Raw genomic sequence first — 24350 nt, 5'->3', positions numbered from 1 at the left:
GAAAGGACTATCCACTGTAGCTGCCCCCTTCCTGGCCTTTTCAGACCCCAGGCCAGGGTCCCAGGCTGGACAGCTCTGGGCCTGGGTCCTCTGCCAGGTGCCACAGCTGAGTGAGATGTCAGTGCTCAATGGCTCCATTTAGGCTGATGGGCTAATGAGGGGGCACCTGACAGCCCCGAAGACCTGACATGTCTATTTTCAGGAAATGAAACATCTGGTTCCCAGCCCTGTTCTCCTCTGCACCATCTGCCCAGCTTCAGCAAGGCCCAGTAGTGTCTGCGCCTGACAGATTGCCCTTCTGATATCTTTATTATTGCTTTGAAAAGACACCATGGGGGCTCCTGACCCACCATCCTTTCCTGGAGAAATGCTCCCCCCAGGGTGTTCCGATGTCAGCCAGGTTAAGGATGTGACACCACCGGCAGTTCCTGGCCAGAAGTCCCCCCTGTCACTCTGACGTCTCCATAAATAATGCCCAGCCTCTCTGAGAAGTCCAGCTCAGGACTGGGATTGCACATGCTTGCACAACACACTGCCAGTTCCACATTTCCTGCCAGAGGTCAGCTCCTTCCATGAGTTTTGGGAAATAAGGATTTCAAAAACAACAGTCAATAAGTAAATTCAAGTACCATGGGTTGCACACATCCTTGAGGCCTCAGGTTGAATTCAAAACTTGCCCACCTTTAATGCAAAGATGCCCCGAGAGAATGAGTGTGAGCTATCATGCATTCACTCACTCGTCCACTCATTCATTTCCAAAGCGTGTCCATAGGACACACTTTGACCCTGCTTGTTCAAGAAATAAACGGCATGGAAATGAAAAGCAGGGGGAGTACATGTTATAAAGGACATTTAAGGGGACTTGTCAACCAAAAGCACTATGTGGATCTTACGGGGATCCTGATTTGAATAAATTGGATGTGAAAAAACACCCTTGAGAGGAGCATGGGTGGTTGAACATGGACTAAGCTAGAAGATAGCAAGCAATTATTGTCAATTTTTTTTAGATGCCATGAGAGTTCCGTGGTTACTTTTTTTTTAATCCTTATCTGTAAAGTCCAGGATTTCCTTAAAAACATTCCAGCCCCTCCCCCTACACACACACATACACACACACACACACACAGACAACTAAGGACTTTGGGATGAAATGAGAGCAGCAGAATGAGACAACAACGGCTGCTGCTGGGGCAGAGGTGCGGGAGAGTTCGTGTCTGTATAATGATTATGCTGGGCCCTCCAATTCTCAGCTCTTTTTTAATGTCAATAATAATCATAATAAGTTAAAAGGAATGTCAGCCTGCAGTGTTGGAAGACTCATTCTGCTGGGTGTGAAAAGTAACTGGCACCTAGTAGGTGCTTATTAAGGATAATTCCCTCATCCCTTTTCATGTAATCATCCCCACAATCCTTGTGGTGAGCAGCTGAGTCTCGGAGACATGCAGTGATGGTCACGGGACTAGAACTGAGGCTACCTAGTATCTTAGTCTTAGGGGGCCCAAGGCACTCCCCATGCTCCCATGGAAGCCAGCCTTGAGCCTGCCTGCAGGAGGTCAGAATTCCACATGAATATAAGTAATATAGCACATAATACAGTATATCATTATATATCATCATCACATATAATTTATTATATCATATAATTATGTTACAATTACCTACATGTTATCATATACATATTGTATTATATGTCATATTACTATATTATACAATATTATACAGTGTTATAACAAGGGATGTATTGTCTGTAATATTAGAATGAATATGACATGCAATGTGTTATATTTTACTATATTTTTCTGTAATAACCCTGAGGAGATATGTACATGATTTTAAATTGCAGCTGGTCCTCCCAGCACTTTCTCCCTCTCGCTGTTTTATTTCTAACATAGAGGAGCTGTTTTATCATAGAGCATATTAAATGACAGTATATAATGGAGTTATTTATTGTGTTTTCCAAAGCATCAGGAAATTCAGTCAGTTTTGATTCACTCCCAGCACATCATCGGCCCCCAGTAAAGCTTTCTGGGCAATTAGACACAGACTGGGTTTACACACATGTGAATCCCTGGTTCTCAGCAGGGTGGAGGCCCAAATGCCCCCTCCTCTTGCCCTCACCCAGGAGCTTTACAACCAGGTGCTCTAAGATCACAGGCACTACTCACTGACTCATTCATTCATTCCCTCCCTACTTCCCTCATTCACTTACCCATTCCCACCGCATTTGTTAGCATGGGTATTAGCTCTACACCAGTCCCAGTACGATGTGAAGGATAGACAGGTCCCAAGGGATATGGTTTGGCTGTGTCCCCACCCAAATCTCACCTTGAATTGTAGCTCCCACAATTCCCACGTGTTGTAGGAGGAAACCAATGGGAGGTAATTGAATCATGGGGGTGGGTCGTTCCCATGCTGTTCTCGTGATAGTGAATACATCTCACGAGATCTGATAGTTCTATAAAGAGGAGTTTCCCTCACAAGCTCTCTCTTTTCCTGCTGCCATCCATGTAAGACATGACTTGCTCCTCCTTGCCTTCTGCCATGATTGTAAGGCCTCCCCAGCCATGTGGAACTGTAAGTCCATTAAACCTCTTTCCTGTGTAGATGACCCAGTCTCAGGTATATTTTTATTAGCAGCATGAAAACAGACTAATACATTGAGCCTGTGGGGTTTCCTTTTATAAAGGGAGAGGCAAACCAGAAACAAATACCTACATAATTTAAATAATTGCAGATAGGGATTTGAGAAATAAAAAAGAGAAACTCGCAGAGGTTCCTGTGATGGAGAATGAAGGAGATCCACCTTAGACTGGGTGGCCAGGAGCAGTTGACATTCGAGGCAAGAGCTGTGAGGAACTGGGGAAAGAGCACCCCAGCCAAGAGAAGAGCCGGTGCAAAGGCCCTGAGGCTGGACCAAGCCCAGCTGTGCAAGGATCAAAGAAAGGCTAGAGCCAAGGTCAGGGAGGTGGAGGGGCTGGCAAGATGGGCAATGGGGTGACTGGCCTTGAGGGAAATAGCCAGGATCTTTGTCCTGTGCCTCATTTAAAAAAAAATTACCTTCCTGAATGCTTATGCACTGTTGATGGGAATGTAAATTAGTTCAGCCCCTATGGAAAGCAGTTTGGAAATTTCTCAAAGAACTGAAAATAGAACCACCATTAGACCCAGCAATCCCATGACTAGGCATATACACAAAGGAAAACAGATTGTTCTACCAAAATGACACCTACACTGGTATGTTTATCATAGTACTATTCACAATGGTAAAGGCGTGGAATCAACCCAGGTGCCCATCAACGGTGGAATGAATAAAGAAATGTTGGCCGGGCACAGTGGCTCATGCCTGTAATCCCAGCACTTTGGGAGGCTGAGGCGGGCGGATCTCGAGGTCAAGAGATGGAGACCATCCTAGCTAACACAGTGAAACCCCGTCTCTACTAAAAATACAAAAAATTAGCTGGGTGTAGTGGCAGGTGCCTGTAGTGCCAGATACTTGGGAGGCTGAGGCAGGAGAATGGCATGAATCCAGGAGGCGGAGCTTGCAGTGAGCCGAGATCGCACCACTGCACTCCGGCCTGGGCGACACAGCAAGACTCTGTCTCAAAAAAAAAAAAAAGAAAAAAGAAAGAAAAAAAAAAAGAAGTGTGGTACATCTACACCATGGAATACTACACAACCATAAAAATGAATAAAATCCCAGCTTTGCAGCAACATGGATGCAGCTGGAGGCCATTATCCTAAGTGAATTAACACAGAAACAGAAAACCAAATATCATACATTCTCACTCATAAGTGGGAGCTAAACACTGGGTATACATGGGCAAAAAGATGACAAGAGTAGACAGCAGGGACTCCAAAAGGAGGAGGGAGAGGGCAAGGGCTGAAAAACTTCCTATTGGGTACAGCGTTCACTATCTGTGTGATGGGATCAATAGAAGCCCGAACCTCAGTGTCATGTAACATACCCTTGTAAGAAACCTGCACATGTACCCCCTAAATCTAAAATTAAAATTAAGAAAGAATTCCTTTCCCTTTGCTGGGAAAAGAGTTTCCCACAGCAATGGGTTGAGTGCTAAGGCAACACAAATGGCATTTGTACTCTCAAGGGGCAGCCTATGGGAGCTTCTCACCAATCAGATGGAATTCTTTCTGTCAGGAAGACATAGAATCTCATAGGCCTTCGAAGGAATCCAGTTCCTTGCCTCTCATACCCCATTAAATGCCCAAATTCCCCTCTGCACTTCCTCCAGCACCCAGACCCTACTCCCCACCTGCCATGGTAGAATTCTTCCTCCCACCTGGCAAACCCTCCCTGGACAGTTTCAGGGGAAGGAATCTCTTTTTCACACTAAATTGGAAGCTGCTTCTTGTGGTTCCCTCCCCGCCGAGTCTGCTGGTATTGGCTCTGTCCTATGGTCTCCCACCCCTGGTGCTGCCCCCGCCTCACCTTGACTCATACTAACTGGCCCATGGGAGGTACCAGTTCACAAAGCAAACTATATATGTGGATTGCATTAAAAAAGATCTGATGCCCAGAAGAGAAGAGGGACCTTCGCTGGTCTGTGCTATTCAAACTTTCCTCCAAATCCTGTTCTTAGCTCCAGGCCTTCCCCAGGAATAGACCAAGAGTGTCCAGAGAAGGCGGTCAGGGATGTGCGGGGATTGATAATCTCATGGAGGGGCTAACGTAGTGAGGCCTGCTCAGCACAGAGAAGCAAAGTCTTGAGACTCCAGTGCCCATCTCTGATCTCCACCAGGACAAAGGGAACAGGCAAGAGACCTCAACAAATGTTTGAAAGAGATGAAAAGCGAATGGAAGGAAGTTCAATGGGACAGAGGAACTATAATCCCAAGTACATGTGAAGGAGGTACCAAAGAGGACCGGTTCCCCAACAGGCCCCGGGAGCCTCAGGACGTGGAAGCCCCAGATCCAGCAGACAATGGGAGTGGGGAGCGAGGAAAAGTTGAAGGTCTCTGCACTGAAATAATCTACCTGTTCCCCAACACCTGTAAGAGACCCCAGGAGCCAGGTGCCCATCTATGCTCACTGCCACCCCCCTGGCCTCATCTCCTTGGAGCAGGTGACAGGGAGGGGCTCAGGACCTGAGGTGACAGCAGACAAGGCATTGAAAAGAGGAGCTTAATTACAGTGCAGCACAAAGATTGTCAGACACTTGTCCCCTTTCCGCGCCCCACACTGACATCAGCAGGACAACTTTCACACAGGGAACTGAAAGATCTTTCTTCAGGAACACTGAACAGTCTCAGAGAAAAACCAGAGAAAAACCTCCACATACTGATATTTGGAAGATGCCCAACAAAATGATCAGTCCCTTTAGAGAAAACTCACCAGAGGACAAAGCCCACCAGAACCGCAAATATTCATCTTTGGAGTGCCTCATTCTCAGATTCACCAGACGGCCACGACTCCCAGTGAGAAACAGAGAGACCAGACTCCAGACAATGAAATTGATAATAATAGCTTTCATTGGCTAAGTTCACCCTCTGTGCCAAGCACTGTCCTGAGGGTTTTGCATGGATTATTTCACTTAATTCTCACAACCCTATGAGGTCAGTATTATCATAAGCCCACTTTACAGATGATGTTCAGAAAGATTAAGTAACTTTTTTTCATTTTTTAGTATTTATTTTTATTTTTTTAATAGAAACAGGGTCTCACTACGTTGCCCAGGCTAGTCTCAAATGTCTGAGCTTAAGCAATCCTCCTGCCTTGGCCTTCCAAAGTCCTGGAGTTACAGGCGTGAGCCACCATACCCTGCCTTTGTTTATTTACTTTTTTGTTAAGTAACTTTCTAAGATGACACAGCAAGTTCATTAATGACACAGTGAATTCAAGTTCAAGTTATGTGGAACTTGACTCCAGTCTGTCTGACTCCAAAGTCCATGCTCCTTCTCACTGGGCTCATCTCATAGACTGCAGACCTCAATGCCATGAGTTGCCTGGGAGGCCATCATTACAGGAAGGTTGTCTGGGGAGTGTAGAAACACAGCCTGGGTGGGGGTGGGGGTTCTAGTCTTAGGTTCCCCTGACTGAGGCCAAACGACCCCAGAGCGGAGTGCATGGCTGAACCTGCTTTTTTTTTTTTTTTTTTCCATATGATTAGTTTTTTGCGGGGGTTGGGGCAGTAAAGGAAAAAATCCAATCTAGAAAACGCAGCTAAAGGATGAGTGGCACTTTTGTTAGCTTCACAGGGGTTGGGGACAAGAGTTGGGCTTTACCAAAGGGGAGGACACTGAAACAAAGCCTATACTTTGGAATGCAGTCCTGCATTCGGAACCGCAGAAGCAAGTGGGAACAGGAAGTTGGCGAGTCCAGCTTCCAGTCATCTGGACACCCAGAAAATCTCGATCTGTGAAATTGCATTGAGGTGATGCTAAATTCTAGTGTTCACTAGGATACTGGTAGAAGCAAACAAAAATATTCTCTGAAAGAGAATACCTACAATCCTAGACCTTGAGTTATTTTGGCAAGCAATTTTGCATATAAAATATCCACCACATAGCTAAACATAGCCAAGCAAATGAAGAGACAAGACAACATAAATAAAACCAGCAAAGTCAACAGACAATAGAAATAGACACACAGAGGCTCTGGATATCGGGATGATCAGGAACAGTCTTCAAAATTACTATGTTTATAAGTCCCAGGAGACAACAGAAAAGACTGATAATTTCAGCAGAGAATTGAAAACTATATTTTTTAAAAATGAATGCAGATTTGAGCTAAATAGAACTAAATTTCCCAATTTCAAATATAATCACTGAAATAAAAAACACAGTGAATAGGTTAATGGTGGATTAGACACAGCTAAAGAGAGAATTAAGTTAGATGATAGATTAAAAGAAAATGTCCAAAATGAAGCAAAGTGAGATAAAACTATGAGAGGAAAACAGATGAGGGAATAAAAGACAATGAGAACACAGTAAAAGGTCTAAATACGTTTCACTGGAATCCAGTAGAAGCTATGAGATAAAGGGGCAATATATGATGATAAAATGGCTGCAAACTGTCCAAAGGTGATGAAAAAATCAATCTATAGATTCAAGAATTCCAACAAATCCGAAGCACAATTTTTTAAAAGCCTACATAAATATTTCAAAGTAAAACTGTAGAAAACCAAAGACTAAGACAAAGTCTTAAAAACAGGCAAGAAGTACCCAAAAATTACTTTTAAAAAGTAACAATTAGAATGAGCACTAGCTTTTCCACAAGAAATACAAAATACAGAGGACAATAGAATGATGATACCAATGTGCCAAAAAAATAACCACCAACCTAAGAACTTCATAATCAGAGAAAATATCTTTCAAGAACAAAGATGAATAAAGGCATGTTCAGATACATTTTTAAATTACAGAATTGTCACTAGCTGACATGAACTAAAGGAAATACTAATAGGTTTTCTTCAAGCAGAAAGGAAATAATTTCAGATGTAATTTCATCAGTTCAATTTTTGTAATGAAGGGTAGTAATAAAAATAATACGCTGTGGTGGGAATGCATAAGACTTCCAGCTATGGTTGTGTGAGGATGTGAGCAAAGGCTCTCTGCTCGAAGAGCTGGATAAAACCGACAGACCAACCATTTAGGCATGCTGAAAATGGGCTACATACATACAGCCATCTGAGATCTGTTATGCTTGAAAACCTACTGATATTCAAATAGTAGCAGGGTAAGACTGTGACCATAGTGCCTAGGGCTTTTCCCAATCCCCCATCCGGTTGACACAGAAGCTTCTCTAGGGTATGAGGACCAGAAATGAGGCTGCTATAGTTAAAGGTGGCTTGTTCAATGTGGAGCAGTGTGTGATGGTCACTCGGTGAAAGTGATAATCTCAGAATGGGGAAACAGGTGGGCCAATAGCTCTACTATTCTGAGTTGTCATTGTGACTGGGGCAAAGAGAGTCCCAGCAGCATGTGTGAAATAAAGAATGGAGAAGGCTCAAGCTATGCACACATATTGGCCAAGCTATGCACAATAATTGGCCAATTATTGCACTCTTGTGCAATAATTGAAATGAAAAAAAAAATCACTAGAAGGGTTCAACAGCAGATTTGAGATAGAAGTAATAATTCTTAAACTTGAAGAAAGATCAGTAGAAATTATTCAATCTGAAAAACTAAGAGTTAAAAAGACTGAAAATCATAAAGAGAGCCTCAGAGACCTGCGAGACAATATGAAGCACACAAATATATGTGTAAAGGGAGTCCCAAAAATACACAGAGAGAAAGAAAGAAGCAGAAAGAATTATTTAATATATTGATATATTGGCCGAAACTTCCTAAATTTAAACATTTTTAATTACACATCCAAGAAGCTCACCAAACCCCAAGATGAAAATATACAAAGACGTATGCACATAAGCATACCACAGTAAAACGTTTTAAAGCTAAGGAGAAAGTGAAAATCTCAATAGCAGCAAAAGAAAATAGACTCATGTATAGGGGAGCAACAGTAAAATTAATTTTCCTGACTTCTCACTAGAAACAATGGACACCATAAGGCAGTGGGATAACACATTCCAAGTGATGACAGGAAAAGACCATCAACCAGAATTACTGTACCCCAAAAACCTATCCTCCAAACATTAATGCAAAATACAAACATTCCCAGAAAAACAAAAACTGAGAGAATCTATTGCTGACTGGCTTACCTTAGAAGTTCTCTAAGAAGTCTACCGAGCTAAACAGAAATGACTTCAGAGAGTTACTAAAATCCGTAGAAAGAAATGAAAAACACCAGAAAAGGTAAATAAAGGCATACATAAAAGATATTGCAGGTTTAATTCCAGACCACAGCAATAAAGCAAATATCACAATAAAGCAAATCACACAAAATTTTTGGTTTTCCAGTGCATATAAAAGTTACATTTACATTATACCTTCATACTGTAGTCTATTAAGTGTGCAATACGATTATGTCTACAAATGTACACGCCTTAATTTAAAAATACTTTTATTGCTAAAAGATGCTTTAAAAAAAACCATCTGAGTTTTCAGCAAGTCATAATCTTTTTGCTGGTGGAGGATCTTGCCTCAATATGATGGCTACTGATGGATCAGGGTGTTGGTTGCTAAAGGAAGGGTGATTGCGACAATTTCTGAAAATAAGACCACAGTGAAGCTTGCTGCATTGATTGACTCTTTCACTAAAGATTTCTCTGTACCACGTGGTGCCATTTGATAGCATTTTACCCACAGTAGAAATTCTTTCAAAATTGAAGTTAATCCTTTTAAACCCTGCCACTGCCTTAATCAACCAAGTTTATGTATTAGTCTAAATGCTTTGTTGCCATTTCAACAATGTTCACAGCATCTTCACATGGAGTAGTTTCCATTTTAAGAAACCACTTTATTTGATCGTCATAAGAAGCAACTTCTCATCAGTTAAAATTGTATTATGGGATTGTGGCAGTTCAGTCACATCCTCAGGCTGCACTTCTAATTCTAGTTCTCTTGCCGTTTCCACCACAACTGCAATGACTTCATCTACTGGAGTCTTGAACCGCTCAAAGCTATCCACCAAGGTTGGAATCAACTTCTTTCAAACTCCTGTTAATGTTGATATTTTGACCTGCTCCCATGATTCATGAATGTTCTTAATGGCATCTAGAATGGTGAATTCTTTCCAGAAAGTTTTCAACTTACTTTGCCTACATCCATCAGAGGAATCACTATCTATATCAGCTATAGCCTTGTGGAATGTATTTCTTAACTAAGAAGACTTGAAAATCAAAATTACTTCTTGATCCATGGGCTGCAAAATGAATGTATTAGCAGGCATAAAAATAATATTAATCTACTTATACATCTCTATCAGATCTCTTGGGCGACCAAGTGCATTGTCAATAAACAATAATATTTTGAAAGGAATATTTTCTGCTGAACAGTAGGTCTCAACAGTGGGCTTAAAATATTCAGTAAGTCATGCTGTAACAAATGTGCTGTCATCCAGGCTTTGTGGTTCCATTTCTAGAGCACAGGCAGAGTAGATTTAGCATAATTAATAACATAATTAGTAAGAGCCCTAGATTTTCGGAATGGTAAGTGAACATTGGTTTCAACTTAAGAGCACCAGCTTCATTAGCCCCTCACAAGAGAGTCAGCCTGTGCTTTGATGCTTTGAAGCCAGGCATTGACTTCTCTCTAGCTATGAAAGTCCTAGATGGCATTTTCTACTAATAGAAGTATGTTTTATCTCCATTGAAAATCTGTTGTTTAGTGTAGCTACCTTTATCAATTACCACAGCTGGATCTTCTCAATAACTTGCTTCAGCTTCTACATCAGTACTTGCTGCTTCACCTTGCACTTCTGCTATGAAGATGGCTTCTTTCCTCAAACCTCATGAGCCAGTCCCTGCTAGATTCAAACTTTCCTCCTGTAGCTTCCTTACGTCTCTCAACCTTCATAGAATTGAAGAGAGCTGGGGCCTTTCTCTGGATTAGGCTTTGGCTTAAGGAAGTGTTGTGGCTGGTTTGATCTTCTATCCAGGCCACTCAAGCTTTCTCCATATTAGCAGTAAGGCTGCTTCACTTTTTTATCATGCACATGTTCACTGGAGCAGAACTTTCAATTTCCTTCGAGAACTTTTCCTTTGCATTCACAACTTGCCTAACTGGTGCAAGAGGCCTAGCTTTTGGCTTATCTTGGCTTTCAACATACTTTCCTCACTAAGCTTAATTATTACTAGTTTTTTATTTAAAGTGAAAGATGTACAACTCTTCCTTTCACTTGAACACTCTCAGGCCATTGTAGGGTTATTAATTAGTATAACTTTAATATTGTTGTGTCTCAGGGAATAGGGAAGTCAGAAGAGAGAGAGAAACACAGAATGGGTGGTTGGGGGAGGAGTCAGAATACACACATTTATCAATTAAGTTCACTGTATTATATGAGCATAGTTTGTGGCACTCCAAAACAATTACAATAGTAGCATCAAAGATCACCGACTGCAGTCACCATAACAGATAAAATAATGAAAAAGTTTGAAATATTGTGAGAATTACCAAAATGTGACACAGATACATGAAGTGAACACATGCTGCTGGAAAAATGGTTCCAATAGACTTGTTCAACACAGTGTTGCCAGTAACCTCCAATTTGTCAAAAAACACAGTATCTCCAAAGTGCAATAAAACAAGGTATACCTGCACATTAATTAATATAAAAGACTATAAATACATATATCTCATTTCTTTCTTTAACATCTTTAAAATACACAGTATTGCATAAAGCAATTATTGCAGCACTGTATTGTTCACTTTATAACACATATGAATATAATAGGTTTTGAAATATTAGCACAAAAGAGAGATATGGAAATAGAGCTATGCTGGAACAGAGTTTGTATTTTACCAGTATTAATAATAATTTGAAGTAGGCAGGAGATTGCTGCTGGCAAGATGGCTGAATAGGAACAGCTCTGGTCTTCATCTCCCAGTGAGATCAATGCAGAAGGCAGGTGATTTCTCCATTTCCAACTGAGATACCCAGTTCATCTCACTGGAACTGGTTAGACAGTGGGTACAGCCCATGGAGGACAAGCCGAAGCAGGGTGAGGCATCACCTCACCAAAGAAGCACAAGGGTTCAGGGAACTTCCTCCTCTAGCCAAGAGAAGTGGTGAAGGACTGTACCATGAGGAACAGGGCACTTTGGCCCAGATACTTCGCTTTTCCCATGGTCTTTGCAACCCTCAGACCAGAAGATTCCCTCTGGTGCCTATACTACCAGGGCTCCTGGGTTTCAAGCACAAAACTGAGCAGCCATTTGGGCAGACACCAAGCTAGCTGCAAGATATTTTTTTTTTTTCATACCCCAGTGGTGCCTGGAATACCAGTGAGACAGAACCGTTCACTCCCCTGGAAAGGGGGCTGAAGCCAGGGAGCCAAGTGGTCTAACTCAGCAGATCCCACCCCCACGGAGCCCAGGAAACTAAGATCCACTAGCTTGAAATTCTCACTGCCAGCACAGCAGTCTGAGGTCAACCTGGGATGCTTGAGCTTGGTGGAGGGAGGGGCGTCCGCCATTACTGAAGCTTGAGTAGGTGGTTTTACCCTCACAGTGTAAACAAAGCCTCTGGGAAGTTCCAACTGGGCAGAGCCCTCCACAGCTCAGCAAAGCTGCTGCAGCCAGACTGCCTCTCTAGATTCCTCCTCTCTGTGCAGGGCATCTCTGAAAAAAAGGCAGCAGCCCCAGTCAGATAAAACCCCCATCTCCCTGGGACAGAGCACCTGGGGGAAAGGACACCTGTGGGTGCAGCTTCAGCAGACTTAAACATCCCTGCTGGATGGTTCTGAAGAGAGCAGTAGATCTCCCAGCACAGCGTTCAAGTTCTGTTAAGGGCCAGACTGCCTCCTCAAGTGCATCCCTGACCCCCATGTCTCCCAGCAGGGACCAACAGACACCTCATACAGGAGAGCTCCAGCTAGCGTCTGGTGGGTGCCCCTCTGGGATGAAGCTTCCAGAGGAAAGAACAGGCAGCAATCTTTGTTGTTCTGCAGCCTCCGCTGGTGATACCCAGGCAAACAGTGTCTAGAGTGGACCTCCAGAAAACTCCAGACTCCAGAAAACTCCAGCAGACCTGCAGCAGAGGGGCTGACTGTTAGAAGGAAAACTAACAAACAGAAAGGAACAGCATCAATATCAACAAAACGGACACCCACTCAGAGACCCCACCCAAAGGTCACCAACATCAAAGACCAAAGGTAGATAAATCCACAAAGATGAGGAGAAACCAGCACGAAAAGGCTGAAAATTCCAAAAACCAGAATGCCTCTTCTCCTCCAAAGGATCACAACTGCTTGCCAGCAATGGAACAAAACTGGATGGAGAATGAGTTTGATGAATTGACAGAAGTAGGCTTCAGAAGGTGGGTAATAACTAACTCCTCCAAACTAAAGGAGCATGTTCTAACCCAATGCAAAGAAGCTAAGAACCTTGAAAAAAATGTTAGAGTAATTGCTAACCAGAATAACCAGTTTAGAGAAGAACACAGATGACCTGATGGAGCTGAAAAACACAGCATGAGAACTTCGGGAAACATATACAAGTATCAATAGCTGAATCGATCAAGCAGAAGAAAGGATATCAGAGATTGAAGATCAACTTAACGAAATGAAGTGAGAAGACAAGATTAGAGAAAAAAGAATGAAAAGTAACGATCAAAGCCTCCAAGAAATATGAGACTATGTTAAAAGACCAAATATATGTTTGATTGCTGTACCTGAAAGTGACGGGGAGAATGGAACCAAGTTGGAAAATGCTCTTTAGGATATTATCCAGGAGAACTTGCCCCACCCAGCAAGACAGCCCAACATTCAAATTCAGGACATACAGAGACCACCACAAAGATACTCCTCGAGAAGAGCAACCCCAAGACACATAATCATCAGATTCACCAAGGTTGAAAATTCACCTAGGTTGAAAATGTTACGAGCAGCCAGAGAGAAAGTTGAGGTTACCCACAAAGGGAAACCCATCAGACTAACAGTGTATCTCTCAGCAGAAACCCTACAAGCCAGAAGAGAGTGGGGGCCAATATTCAACATTCTTAAAGAATTTTCAACCCAGAATTTCATATTCAGCCAAACTAAGCTTCATAAGTGAAGGAGAAATAAAATCCTTTACAGACAAGCAAATGCTGAGAGATTTTGCCATCACTAGGCCTGCCTTGCAAGAGCTCCTGAAGGACGCACTAAACATGGAAAGGAAAAACTGATACCAGCCACTGCAAAAACATACCAAATCATAAAGACCATTGACACTATGAAGAAACTGCATCAACTAACAGGCAAAATAACCAGCTAGCATCATAATGACAAAATCAAATTCACACAAAACAATATTAACCTTAAATGTAAATGGGCTAAATGCCCCAATTAAAAGACACAGACTGGCAGATTGGATAAAGAGTCAAGACCCATCACTGTGCTGTATTCAGGAGACCCATCTTACCTGCAAAGACACACATAGGCTCAAAATAAAGGGATGGAGGAAGATGTACCAAGCAAATTGAAAGCAAAAAACAGCAAGGGTTGCAATCCTAGCTCTCTGATAAAACAGACTTTAAACCAACAAAAATCAAGAGACAAAGAAAGGTATTGCATAATGGTAAAGGAATCAACGCAACAAGAAGAGCTAACTATCCTAAATATATATGCACCCAATACAAGAGCACCCAGATTCAAAAAGCAAGTTTTTAAAGACCTACAGAGAGACTTAGACTTCCAAACAATAATAGTTGGAGATTTTAACACCTCACTGTCAATATTAGACAGATCAGTGAGACAGAAAATTAGCAAGGATATTCAGAACATGAACTCAGCTCTGGGCCAAGCAGATCTAATATACATCTACAGAACTCTCCACCCCACATCAACAGAATATACATTCTTCTCGGGACTACATTGCACTTATTCTAAAATTGACCACATAATTGGAAGTAAAACACTCCTCAGAAAATGCAAAAGAATGGAAATCATAACAAATATTCTCTCAGACCACAGTGCAATTAAATTGGAACTCAGGATTAAGAAACTCACTCATAACCACACAACTACATGGAAACTGAACAACCTGCTCCTGAATGACTACTGGGTAAATAACAAGATTAAGGCAGAAATAAATAAGTTCTTTGAAACCAATGAGAACAAAGATGCAACGTACCAGAATCTCTCAGACACATTTAAAGCAGTGTTTAGAGGGAAATTTATAGCACTAAATGCCCACGAGAGAAAGCAAGAAAGATCTAAAACTGACACCCTAACATCACAATGAAAAGAACTAGAAAAGCAAGAGCAAACAAATTCAAAAGCTAGCAGAAGACAAGAAATAACTAAGATCAGAGCAGAACTGAAGGAGATAGAGACACAAAAATCAATGAATCCATTAGCTGGTTTTTTGAAATGATCAACAAACTAGATATACCTCTAGCAAGACTAATAAAGAAGGTAAGAGAGAAGAATCAAATAGACCCAACAAAAAATGATAAAGGGAATATCACCACTGATCCCACAGAAATATAAACTACCATCAGAGAATACTATAAACACCTCTATGCAAATAAACTAGAAAATCTTGAAGAAATGGATAAATTCCTGGACACATACACCCTCCCAAGTCTAAACCAGGAAGAAGTCAAATCCAATAGACCAATAACACATTCTGAAATTGAGATAGTAATTAATAGCCTACCAACCAAAAAAAGTCCAGGACCAGACAGATTCACAGCCAAATTTTACCAGAGGTACAAAGAGGAGCTGGAACCTTTCCTTCTGAAACTATTTCAAACAACAGAAAAAGAGGGAATCCTTCCTAACTCATTTTATGAGGCCAGCATCATCCTGATACCCAACCCCGGCAGAGACACAACAAAAAAAGAAAATTTCAGGCCAGTATCCCTGATGAACATCGATGCAAAAATCCTCAATAAAATACTGGCAAACCGAATCCAGCAGCACATCAAAAAGCTTATCCACCACGATCAAGTCAGCTTCATCCCTGGGATGCAAGGCTGGTTCAACACGCAAATCAATAAACGTAATCCATCACATAAACAGAACCAATGACAAAAACCACATGATTATCTTAACAGATGCAGAAAAGGCCTTTGATAAAATTCAACACCCCTTCATGCTAAAAACTCTCAATAAACTAGGTATTAATGGAATGTATCTCAAAATAATAAGAGCTATTTATGACAAACTCACAGCTAATATCACACTGAACGGGCAAAAACTGGAAGCATTCCCTTTGAAAACCAGCACAAGACAAGGATGCCCTCTCTCACCACACCTTTTCAACCTAGTATTGGAAGTTCTGGCCAGGGCAATCAGGCAAAAGAAAGAAATAAAGCGTATTCAAATCGGAAGAGAGGAAGTCAAACTGTCTCTGTTTGCAAATGACATGATTGTATATTTAGAAAACCCCATCGTCTCAAGCCCAAAATCTCCTTATGCTGATAAGCAACTTCAGCAAAGTCTCAGGAATCAAAATCAATGTGCAAAAATCACAAGCATTCCTATACACCAATAATAGACAAACAAAGAGCCAAATCGTGAGTGAACTCCCATTCAAAATTTCTACAAAGAGAATAAAATACCTAGGAATATAACTTACAAGGGATGTGAAGGACCTCTTCAAAGAGAACTACAAACCACCGCTCAAGGAAATAAGAGAGGACACAAACAAATGGAAAAACATTCCATGCTCATGGATAGGAAGAATCAGTATCATGAAAATGGCCATACTGTCCAAAGTAATTTATAGATTCAGTGCTATCCCTATCAAGCTACCATTGACTTTCTTCACAGAATTAGAAAAACTACTTTAAATTTCATATAGAACCAAAAAAGAGCCTATAAGCCAAGACAATCCTAAACAAAAAGAACAAAGCTGGAAGCATCATACTACCTGACTTCAAACTATACCACAAGGCTAGAGGAACAAAAACAGCATGGTACTGGTGCCAAAACAGATATATAGACCAAAGGAACAGAACAGAGGCCTCAGAAATAACACCACACATCTACAACAATCTGATCTTTGACAAATGTGACAAAAACAAGCAATGGGGAAATGATTCCCTATTTAATAAATGGTTTTTGGAAAACTGGCCAGTCATATGCAAAAAAACTGAAACTGGACCTTTTTCTTACACCTTATACAAAAATTAACTCAAGATGGATTAAAGACTTAAACATAAGACCTAAAACCATAAAAACACTAAAAGAAAACTTAGGCAATACCATTCAGGACATATGCATGGGCAAAGACTTCATGACTAAAACACCAAAAGCAATGGCAACAAAAGCCAAAATTGACAAATGGGATCTAATTAAACCAAAGAGCTTCTGCACAGCAAAAGAAACTATCATCAGAGTGAATAGGCAACCTACAGAATGAGAGAACATTTTTGCAATCTATCCATCTGACAAAGGACTAATATCCGGAATCTACAAAGACTTTAAACAAATTTACAAGAAAAAACAAAGAAGCCCATAAAAAAGTGGGCAAAGGATATGAACAGACACTTCTCAAAAGAAGACATTTATGCAGCCAACAAACATACGAAAAAAAGCTATTCATCACTGGTCATTAGAGAAATGCAAATCAAAACCATAATGAGACACCATCTCACGCCAGTTAGAATGATGATCATTAAAAAGTCAGGGAACAACAGATGCTGAAGAGGATGTGGAGAAATAGGAATGCTTTTACACTGTTGGTGGGAGTGTAAATCAGTTCAACAATTGTGGAAGACAGTGTGGTGATTTCCCAAGGATTTAGAACCAGAAATACCATTTGACCCAGCAATCCCATTACTGGGTATATACTCAAAGGATTATAAATTATTCTACTATAAAGACACATGCACACGTATGTTTATTGTGGCACTCTTCACAATAGCGAAGACTTTGAACCAACCCAAATGCCCATCAGTGATAGACTGGATAAAGAAAATGTATCACGTATATACCATGGAATACTATGCATCCATAAAAAGGATGAGTTCATGTCCTTTGCAGGGACATAGATGAAGCTGGAAACCATAATTCTCAGCAAACTAACACAAGAACAGAAAACCACACACCACACATTCTCACTCATAAGTGACAGTTGAACAATGAGAACACATGGACACAGGGAGGGGAACATCACACACTGGGGCCTGTCAGGGGATGGGAGGCTAGGGGAGGAATAACATTAGGAGAAATACCTAATGTGGATGACGGATTGATGGGTGTAGCAAACCACCATGGCATGTGTATACCTATGTAACAACCTGCACATTCTGCACATGTACTCCAGAACTTAAAGTATTATTTTAAAAAACAATTTGAAGTAGAGTGTGATAAGTTAAGATGCATATTGACATATCTATAACAATCATTAAGAAAATAACTCAAAAATATAGAAAAAATCAATGGTGAAATGAAAATGGTACACTACATAATATTCACTTAACACGAAGGAAAGCAGTCAAGGAAAAACAGAGAAATAAAAAAGGCAGGAGACAGAAAACAATAGCAAAATGGTCAATGTAAGTCTAGTCATATTAATAGTTACATTAAGCAAACGATTTAAATACCCAAATATAAAGGCACAGATGGTTAGCCTGCATTTAAAAAGTGAGATCTAACTATAAACTGTTGACAAGAGACCAACTTTAGAGTTAAAGACACAAATTAGTTGAAAGCAAAGGGATGGAAAAAGATCCATACTATACAATAAAACTATAGAAAGCCACAGTGGCTACATTAATATCAGACAAAATAGACTTCGGGCTAAGAAATATTGCTAGAGACAAAAAGGACATGTCAGAATGAAAAAATTAAGCACATCAGAAAGATATAACTGCCTCACTTTTAAAATTATAAACATATAGACATCTAATAAGAGCCTCAAAATGAAGGAAAAGCTAACAAAATTGAAAGAAAAATTAGACAATTCAACAATAATAATTGGAGACAAGGACATTTTTATGATAATAGATGGGTCATTCTATCAGGAACATGTAACTGTAAACATATTTTTTCCAACAACAGAGCCCTAAAATACATAAACCATAACTGACAGAAATGAAGAGAGAAATGGGCAATTCAACAACAGTTGGACTTAAAACTCCACTCTTAATCATGGATAGAACACTCAGGAAGGAGATTAACAAGGCAATAGCAGACATGAACAACCAACTAGATCTAACAGACATCTATAGAACACTCCACCCAACAACAGCACACTATACATTCCTCTCAAGTGCACATGGAACATTTTTCAGGATAGACTATATGTTAGGCTACAAGCAAGTCCCAATACATCTTTAAAATTGAAGTCATACGAAATATGTTCCCTAACCACAAAGAAATTGAATTAGAAATCAACAACAGAAAAAAACCTAGGAAATCCTCAATTATTTGGAAATGAACACACTTCCAAATAACCCATGAGTGAAAAAATAAGTAACGAAGAAAGTTAGAAAATATTTTCACCTAATTTTTTTCAATATCAAAATTTATGGGATGCACTAAACCAGTGTTTAGCAGGACATTTAAAGTTTCCATCTTAAGAAACTAGAAAATGAGGAGTATGCTAAATGCAAAGAAAGTAGAAGAAAGGAAATAACAAAGGTTAGAACAGAAATCAATAAGAAATGAACAGTAGAGTAAATCAATAAAACCAAAATTTGGTTCTTTGAAAAGATCAAGTAAATTGATGAACCTTCAGCTATACTGACCTGGAAAAAAAGACAGAAGGCACAAATTACCAAAATCAGGAATTAAAAAGGGACATCCCTACTTACCCTGAAATGGATTATAAGAAAATGTTATAAGCAATTTTATACCAACAAATTAGACAACTTAGAGGAAATAGGCAAATTTGCAACAGACACAAATAAACAAAATTGATTAAAGAAAAAAATAGAAAATCTAAATGGAACTATAATAAGTAAAGAAATTGAATTAAGAATGAAAATCTTCACACAGGACAAGATGGAGTAGTTGCAATCTGGCCTACTCTTCTCTAACTACACCTTAAAAACCTCATTTCATATGTAAAACAATTTTAAGATGCCAGAAAGTGGAGAGAAGAGAGCAGACCAGCTAAAGACCTTGAGAACCAAGGGGCAACATAACAAGTGTGCTCCCTAAAGTGTCCTTTTGCCTCCTAGATCTCGGACTGTGTGCTAGAAAAACCAGAAACACCAACGGTTATAGAAATTTTAAAGTCCTACTTAAAGCCTGATTTCTCTAGCCAAAGGACCAGGAAAGAAGCGACCTAGCCAGACAGAAAACTTTAAGAAAATAACTGCCCTCCAAACAGCCCTATTCCTACATGGCAAAGTAAAATAAAATAAAATAACAAAAAAACCTGTGTACTCAGCCCCACTCTTACCAGCAAAAGTTGAGTACGGAGCCAGGACATTCATACCTACTCAGTAATAATGTGTCCCTCCTTCTCCCCTCTGGATGTGGTCAGAGAAGGCCAAATGGAAAACAAGACTTTCACCATTGCCTAGTGGTAATGAGAAACCTGCCCCATGATGTCAGTGGAAGCCACATGAGAGGTAACAAAGTGTCCCTCTCCCTCAAAGTCATACTGTGTTGGCAGAGGCCTGCTGAGGACCTTCCACACCCAGCAGTAACAAACTATCAGCTCTGGGGGCTGTCCATGGAGGCCTATTAAAAAACCTGGACTGGCCGGGCACAGTGGCTCATGCCTGTAACTCCAGCACTTTGAGAGGCCGAGGTGGGCAGATCATAAGGTCAGGAGATCGAGACCATCTTGGCCAACATGGTGAAACCTCATCTCTTCTAAAACACAAAAAATTAGCCAGGCATGGTAGCAAGTGTCTGTAATCCCAGCTACTTGGGAGGCTGGGGCAGGGGAATCACTTGAACCCAGGAGGCAGAGGTTGCAGTAAGCTGAGATCACACCACTACACTCCAGCCTGGCAACAGAGCAAGGCTCTGTCTCAAAAAAAAAAGAAAGAAAGAAAGAAAGAAAGAAAAAAACTGGACCTCCACTCCTAATTGAAGATTCAGAGCTTCTTAATGTATCACACAAATGTTCAGGATACAATAAAAAATTACTAATCACACCAAGAACCAAGAAAAACTCAACTAGAATGAGAAAAGACATTAACAAATGCCAACACTAAGATGACACAGAAATTAGAATGATCTGACAAGGATTTTAAAGCAGCCATCATAAAAATTCTCCCACTAGCAATTATAAACATACCTAAAACAAGTGAAAAAATAGAAAATTTCAACAAAGAAATAGAAGACACATATAACAGAACAAAATGGAAATTTTATAACTGAAAAATACATAACTGAATAAAAAACTCAATGGATAGGTTCAACAGCAGAATGGAGGGAGCAAAGGAAAGAATCCATGAACTTGAAGATAGAACAGTAGACATTGCCTTATCTGCATGAAGAAAGAAAATAAACAGGAAAAAAAATAAAATAACCAGAGCCTCTGTGACCTATGGGACTATCCAAAAAAGAAAAAGAAAAAGAAAATCTAACACGTCATCAAAGTCCCCGGAGGAGAGAGGAAAAAGTGTGAGGATGAAAAAGTATCCAAAGAAATAATGACTGAAAATACTCAAGAGCTGAGCCGATGCCAAATAAGACACACTCAAAAATATCCACACCAAGACATACCACAACTAAACTCCTGAAAACAAAAGACAAAGAAAAAATCTTGAAAGCTGTGAGAGAAATCTGAGACTTTCCTATGTGAGAAAACCATTCAGACGACAGTAGATTTCTCATCAGAAACTATAGAGACCAGAAGAAATTGGCATGACATTTTTCAAAGTGCTAAAGAACAGAATGCTTAACTAAGAATCCTATACCAAACAAAATTATTCTTCAGAAACGAAGAGAAAATCAAGATAGTCTTAGATGAAGTAAAACTAAGAGATTGTCACCAGCAGACCTACCCTAAAATAATGGCTAAAGGAAGTTCTTGAAAGAGAAAATAAATAATTTTAAAAAAGGAATTTTGGAACATCAAGAAGGAAAAGAAAGAATGAAAGTATGGGTAAATACAGTAGATGTTCTTTCTCCTCTTGAGTTTTCAAAATTTTGTTGGAGATTGAAACAAAACTTTTAAAATTATCTGATGTAGTTCTCAATGTATACAGAGCAAATATTTAAGACAATTAAATTATAAATGTGAGAAGGCAAAGGAATGTGAAGAGAAATAGGTTTCTGCACTTTACTCAAATTGGTAAAATGTCAATACTAGTAGGCTCTGATAAGTTATGTATGTACCATATAATATCTATAGTAACCACAAAAAATCTATACAAAGAGATATACACAAATACACTGTAGATAAATAAAAATGTGAATATAGTAATTGTTTAAGTAACCACAGGAAATGAGGAAAAAAATGGAGAAATAGAAACAGAGGGAAAAAATAGAAAATAAAATGGCAGACATAGCCCTTACCTGGCAATAATTACATTAAATTTAAATGGCATTATATTAAATGTAAATTAAAAGATTGGCAGGACAGATACAAATATTATCCAACTATATGTTTTCTACAAGAAACAGATTTGCCTAACACACAACATTGCATCTACAAGTACAAAATGTTTGTTTTTTTCAAACACAGACGGAGCATTGTTAAAAAAAAATTGATCATATCTTAAGCTGCAGAGCAACTTTTAACACAGGTCAAAGATTTGAAATCACCTAGAATACATTCTGTGACCAAAATACAATTAAGGTAGAAATCAATAATTTGGGAAGGAGGCAGGGGATAATAGATTTCTACCTTAATTGTATTATAAATTCTCACTTTTTTTGAAATTAAAAAATATTCTTGCAAATAACCAATAGATCAAACAAGGAATCACAATAAAATTGGAAAATATATTTAACTGAAAGGTAATGAAAATGCTACATATCAAAACTTTTGACTAAAGCTAATGCAATGATTACTGGTTAATGCTTCTAGTATTCATAAAGAAGAAAGGCGGAAAAAAAATCAGTGACACATCACAAGAAGTTAGAAAAAGATAACAAACCCAAAGAAAGTAAGAGAAGGAAAATAACGAAGAAAATATCAGAAATTAATAAAACATAAAACATAGCAAAGATGATCATTAATGCCAAAAGTTTATCTTTTTGAAGAAAGCAATAAGGTCAATAAACTCTTTACAAAATTGATCAAGAAAATGAGAGAGTGAATACACAAATTATTAATAATGGGAATTAAAAAGAAGATATTTCTACAGATCCTATAGACACTTAAATAATAACATGATGTTACAATTTTATGCCTGTAAATTTGAAAATTAGGTAAAATGGACAAATTTTTCTTTAAAATGCAATCTATCAAATGGAGACAAGAAGAAATAGAAGTGTCATTTAACTATTTTCAAATGTTCATCTGTATTTAAATATTTTTCTTGAAGAAAATAAATATACTGGCAAATTCTACAAAAACCATGAAGAAACAAAGTAATTTTCTACAAATTTTCCAGAAAATAGAAAATAGAAAAAGTGATAGACTCCCCCATTAGTTTTATGAGATCAGTATAATCTTGATGTCCAAATCCTAGACTCAACAAGGGAATTATAAGAAAGAAAACTGCAGCCCAATCTTATTTATGAACAAAGAGGCAAAAATCTTAAAATAATAATAATGAAAATTGAGTGATATGGTCTCTTTCCCATGTTATTCTTTTCATATAAAAAAGATTCTTTAAAAATGAAAATGATGCTTAGCTCCGGGGTCATACAAAAACAGGCTATCAGCAAGATTTGACCCACTAGTCATGGTTTGCCAACTCTTGACCTAAATAAAAGGAGAGAACACCATGTTCAAGAGTTTACACCTAAGTAATCTAAAGAATCAATCAATGCAATTCCAATAAAAAATACGACAGATTATTTTGTGAAACTGATAAAATAATTCTAAATTTTGTATGAATATATAAGAGGCTAAGAATAGCCAAGCTCAATATAAAAATTGATCACAAAGATTTTGTAATTAACACAATGTGCTCTTGGCACAAGAATAGATAAATAGATCAGTACAACAGCATGGAAAGTTCAGAAACAGCCCCAGCCGTATTTGAACATTTGAGTTATGACAAAGGAGACTCTTCTGGGCAATGGGGAAGGGCAGTCTCTTCAATACAGGAGAAAAAGGAAACCTGACCCCTACCTCACATCATATACAAAAATATAAATTCAGGAGAATCGTAGACCTAAATATGAAAGGTGAAGTAATGTAGCTGCTAAACACTATTATGAGGCAATATCTTTGTGAGTTCTACTTCCTGCATGATAATGTGAGATGTCCTATGGACCAAAACCAGAATGACTGGTGAAAAAAAAAAAATTTAGCTATCATTTAATATATCTGAAAGTAATCCTAAGGGTGTACAGCTAATTAATAAACATTTTTTAAAATATACTAAAATTCAGAAAGAACAGCAAGAGTCTGCTGGGTTTAAACCCACAGTAACTGATACAACAAAAAGACAAAATATCACTTTATTCTTCCTCTCATCCAGCTCGGTGAGACAGAAACTTTATTCCATATGGATACAGCCAAGAACACAGGGTTTCCTCTCCTTCCAGCTCCTAGTCAGGAGCTAGCTTCCCAAGAGGAGCACAATGTCAGCATTTCTCATCCTGCCCACAGCTGCCTGTTGCTGACTCTATGTTCCAGGCAAGTTCAGCCAGGCAGTGAGGGCTCCCTTCTTCTACCAGGTCCAACTCATGGCATGGAGGCTCTACCTGGGGCACAGATCCACAGAGACTACTGGAGACCCAATCACTCTTGCCCCA

At 39.3% G+C, this 24350-nt stretch overlaps 1 long non-coding RNA gene across 1 annotated transcript in view; it reads right to left on the bottom strand.

Annotated features, from left to right (window-relative positions):
• Positions 1 to 293: 293 nt before the first annotated feature.
• Positions 294 to 24350, bottom strand: part of LOC105517900 — a 58331-nt gene continuing 34274 nt past the window's right edge. Inside the window, exons 4-6 of the long non-coding RNA XR_001002738.1 lie at positions 12429 to 12637; positions 10610 to 10614; positions 294 to 681 (exon numbers count right to left, since the gene is read on the bottom strand). This is a non-coding gene — a long non-coding RNA (uncharacterized LOC105517900). The remainder of the gene's footprint in view (positions 682 to 10609; positions 10615 to 12428; positions 12638 to 24350) is intronic.

Source organism: Colobus angolensis, unplaced genomic scaffold, assembly GCF_000951035.1.
Source record: "Colobus angolensis palliatus isolate OR3802 unplaced genomic scaffold, Cang.pa_1.0 Scaffold31, whole genome shotgun sequence".
In the NCBI taxonomy this organism is placed as follows: domain Eukaryota; kingdom Metazoa; phylum Chordata; class Mammalia; order Primates; family Cercopithecidae; genus Colobus; species Colobus angolensis.
Note: the sequence above shows the minus strand (reverse complement) of the source record. Positions and strands in the feature narration are given on the sequence as shown.